This window comes from Lactuca sativa, chromosome 7, assembly GCF_002870075.4.
Source record: "Lactuca sativa cultivar Salinas chromosome 7, Lsat_Salinas_v11, whole genome shotgun sequence".
NCBI classification, from domain to species: domain Eukaryota; kingdom Viridiplantae; phylum Streptophyta; class Magnoliopsida; order Asterales; family Asteraceae; genus Lactuca; species Lactuca sativa.
This window is the reverse complement of record NC_056629.2, coordinates 193,659,442-193,664,612: the sequence shown is the minus strand read 5'-3', so window position 1 is coordinate 193,664,612 and position 5,171 is coordinate 193,659,442.

Genomic DNA, 5,171 nt, shown 5'->3' with positions numbered 1-5,171 from the left:
AATGGTGTCGAAATCTCTTATCCAAACCCGTTAATTTTGTGTCAGGTTCGTGTTGAGTTGTCGTGTCATGTAAGGTTTTTGTCACACCCCCAAGCTGGAACGGGGGAAACGTTCGGGGGAGGAGGACGTCATGTTCAGTATTATAACAAAGCACAATATTAAAACAAGCAACAACATCATCCATTGCATTAATAATATAATTTATACATGTGTGTTCTGAATGTATTCGTAAGACACCAATATATATATATATATATATATATATATATATATATATATATATATATATATATATCAAAATATAAGATGAGTCTTGAAAGTACACCGTCTTCTCAAAACCTGGCCATCTGTACCTGTCTACTGGTGACCTGAGAATACAAGTCATTTTGAAAGAGAAGATCAGAATTCAAGGTGGTGAGTTCATAAGTATTTTAGTCTCAAATGTTTGTATAAGTTGATGAAAGTGTTTGTAAGTGTTTGATGTAAATGTTTGTATCTCCTAGAAAATCCTATATTTTCTACTTATAATGAAATGTAGTCTTCTACCAAGACCCGACTGTTCTATATGTTTGTTCTTTTGTAAAAGTGATTGTTTTTCCCAAGTATGACTATCATTACCAGAAAGTAGTTTTCATTACCGTTTATGTGAGAAGATCACAATCTGAATGTAATGGGAAAATGACGATGTACAGTAGTTGTAACGCCCCGATTCTAGAATACCAATTTATGGTTATGAATTCTCATGAATTCAAGATCTACTCGACGAGCTGGTTGCCTGACTCGTCGAGTAGCAGCGGGTTTGGGCCACATGTTTAAGTGACCAACTCGCCGAGTCGGAAGAGTGACTCGACGAGTTGGAGCTGGAGGGTGAAACCCTAATTTCCTGGTTTTGGCACCCTATTTAAGGGATCATTAGCCTCCTTTAGTTACTTGTAGCCCCTTGAGAGTCTAGGAACCCTAATTCGTTTGTGTGCTCCATATTAGTGTGAATTTCAAGCTTGGAAAAAAGACCTTGATGCAAGAAGCTTGAAGATCAACAAGTTGGAGGCAAGAATGTTTGTGGGTCTGAAGTCTATCTCAGCTAGCTTCATTTGAGGTATCAATTCATGATCTTGGCCTCATTCCTTTCTAGATCTCTTTGGATGAAGTTAGGGCTTCTTAGCTTGGTTATGAAGCTATTCTTGGGTATGAGCTCAGATATGGAGTTGTAACTATAGATCTGAACTCTCTTTGATTTATAAGTCCATAAAGCTATCTGTTTTGGCAAGCATGAACCCCTCCTTAAGTGTAAAACCCCATTTCAAGCTTGGTTTTGGCATTTTAAGTCATTAGAGTCTTACATGCACGTAAAGTTTGCAACTTTACATGATAAGCATGCCTTGGGAGCTTGGATCTGTAGTTTGGAGCCTTGGCATGGCTTAAAAAGCATTTGTATGGATGAAGGACTGAATGGACTCGGCGGCTCGCATGGTAGACTCGGCGAGTCATATGAAGATGGCCATGAACTCGACGGGTTGGATGAACAACTCAGCAAGTCTGATAAAAATTGCCTTGGACTCGACGAGTGGCATGGTGACTCGGGGAGTTGGCAAGTTATGCAAGGAACTCGGCGAGTAGCTGAGGGTACTCGACGATTTGAGGTCAACATGGACTGTTGACCTTGACAATTGACTTTGACCTCGAACCAAGGGTTGAATAGTTTGACTTTTGAGAGTAATTGGTAAGTGGATATTTATAAATTGGATCATTGATGGTTATAGGTGTTAGAGTCTAGAGCAGTGTTTCGGAAGAGTGATTTCGTGGTTCTGTCCGGCATTACAAGGCGAGTTATCCTCACTATACTCAAGGGTCTAAGGCACCAAGGCCGACCCTTTGATTTGTTATTTTAGATAGTTACTATTGTAATATGTTAGCTCGGCATCCTGTAGATAGGATGGTTATATGCTAGTATGATATGTTAGATCGGTATCCTGGTAGATCGGATGTGGTTATGCTTAGTGACCTATAGTTGGTCTGTTGTCTGCATGCTAGTTGTTATGCCAGTTAGGTAGATCTATAGGACTACCTGTAGTATGATGTAATTATTTGTATGCGTATTAGTTGTGTTATATGTCGACGTATTATGTAGGATGGGTTGAGGTGAAACTGCTCCGTGTGTAGCTAACAAACCCGGGAGCATTCCAGATACGAGCCAAGAGAGACTCGTACTGTGGGCTCGGAAGCATTCTAGATACGAGATGAGGGAGACTCGTACTGTGGGCTCGATGGCAATCCATATGTGAGATGTAGGCCCGAAAGGAAATCCAGACTCACACTGTGGGCCTAGGGGTAATCCAGTCTGTAAAATTGTGGACCCAGTACATGATGGTTATTTGTATATGTGTTACGGTATGTTGTCATTCCAACCCAATGGTTGACTGGACCCATAGTATGTTATTCATTGTTGTATGTGTATGGTTGTGTGTATGGGTTTTTTGGGGGTAACTCACTAAGCTTTCAGGCTTACAGTTTCAATTTATTGTTTCAGGTTCAGTTGATGGCCGCGGATAGGCGAAGGCGTGACCGTACACTTCCTCGATTGACGACTATGATTTCTAGGAACTCTGATGTATAATTTATTTTGAAAACAAAATGTAATAACTGAATGGTTTCAAATGATTTAAAAAGTTTTAAATTTGCTCGAATTTTATGGTATTACAGTAGTATTGTATATAGTAACTACAGATGTACTACCTATCTTAAACCAATTATTTATTTAATGTAAAATGTGATGAGATTATAACCATACTTGATTGACTAGGAAAACATGACGATCAAAGATGTCGAAATGGTATGACATTCGTCACCCGTAGACCTACAGGTCCCACTGTAGCAAGCAGCAAGGTGTAGGATGGTCAATCCCGTATAGATCTATACACAAATTCACGCTCTCCATCCAGGAGACTCTGGTTACAAAACATGACACAACAGTATATAGCCATGCCATGAAGTAGCGGCTCACATTAATATTATAGTGTTCTTGTATTAGTGTAGTATGTTCCTTCTGTATAGTATGTTCTCTCTGTTCTAGTGTATAGTATGTTCTCTCTATTCTAGTGTATAGTATGTTTTAAATGAATCATGTATGAACTAACTCTTGTAAGTTTCATTGTTCTAGAAATAGTGAGTAATAATCCTCTAAACTATACCTATTATAGTTTACTATTACTATTGTTTGAATGACTGATCATGTTTGTACACCTTTGCTACCCAAAGGTATTAAATTGATTGGAAGAACTTTTATATGTATATATATATATATATATATATATATATATATATATATATATATATATATATATATATATATATATATATATATAACTAAGATTCAAGCGACATTCCGACAAACAACCGATACCCAAAGTCCACAACCAAACAAGGAATAAGAAATAAGGCGAGTTATCAGTCCTAAGCCCTTTCAACCTCATTTATATAAATATATCTATATAGACATGATTTTGACAATATATAAGTTTAAAAGAGTTTGATAAAGAGTTTAGCATATAAAAGAGTTCTAACCATTTGAATGGTTATTGATGACTTGATGTCAGTTTATAAAATGTTTTGAAATAGTTTGTTTAATAACATAATTTTTGAAGTATAAGAAATCCTCTTGTTTGATAGTTATAAATCACATGTGATTGATAGTATAACTATAATGTTTTCTAATTGTATTCCCCCCCCCCCCCCCCCCATAAAAGCATTTAAAATCATTTAAAAGATAAGTTTAAGGGTATGAAATCACTTGTAGTGAGTGATTCAAATGTAAGATCAATATAGGATGCTATGTGTCAAGTGAAGTCTCGAGCTCAAACGGGTCCTATTAAGCATATAATGACACATATATGTATATAATTAGTGAACAACCTTAGTGACTAGGAAACACTTGGAATGAAGTGTTACAATCACATATGATTGTATAAAGGGTGTTTTAAGCCACACAAGGGTGTGTTTACGGCCAAAGGGTGTTCACGGCCAAGGAGTTTATGGCCAACACAAGAACTTGAAGGGTTTTCAGCCATGGCTTGAAGGGTTCACGACCACCTCATGAACTCAGAAGGGTTTACGACCATATGAAGGGTTTACGGCCGTAAAATCTTGATGTTCATGCTAAAATGGTTGATTCTTGGTTGTAATTCAAGAGCTTCTAATGAATAACTAGTATACGAAAAGGATACTTACGTTTTGGAAGCTTGAAGAGGTGTTTTCGGTCCAAAGGACTAGTGTGTGTTCTTGGTTCTGTTGTTGATTTGAAGATCTAACCCAAAAGAGATGAATTCATGGATGAAATCATAGGGTTTTACTAGATCAAGAAGGATATCAACTAATTAATGAAAGAATCACTTACAAATTTGAAGAGAAATGGAAGTGTTCTTGATGATACTTGAGAGAGAAATGAGAGTTCTTGATTGGAAGTCGAGAGAAAAGAAGAAAAGTGAACGATCTTCATACATAAGAAGAAGAGTTCACGATTGCCAAGAGTTTACGGCCGTAAACTCTAGTTTACGACCATAAACTCCTTGTGAGGGAGTTTCTGGCTTGAATCCAACACAATGAACTTTACTTAACATATCCTAACACTCAATCCTTGAATGTACTAGGCTTAGAACACTCAAACAGACCCTTAAAAATGCTAAAAGATAACAGAAACAAGTTTGACTTTTGATTGAATTGAATGACTTTACAAGATAGAAATTTCGGGTTGTCACATCATTCCCCCGTAAGAGAGAATTTCGTCCCGAAATTAGAGTTTAAGCAAATACATATAGATCAAGCAAAAAGATGAGGATATTTCAGTTTCATTTGATCCTCGTGCTCCCAAGTGATTTTAGGTCCCCACTTGGCATTCCAACGAACCTTCACTATCGAGATACGTCTTCGCTTTGTTTGCTTGACCTCTCAGTCCCCGATCTCTACTATGACTTCCCCATTTTCACAGCCAGAAAAGACTGATTTTGTTTATGCTTTATAAAAATCAGAGTACTTCTTTTAATAAAAATATTGCGGAATTTGTTCCCAGTAAAACATAAAACCGTTATCAAAGCGTTTCCAAAGAAATGTATTTTTATTCATTTAAAAACATTTGGGATGTCATCATCAATATAGAAACATAAGCATATACAGAACTT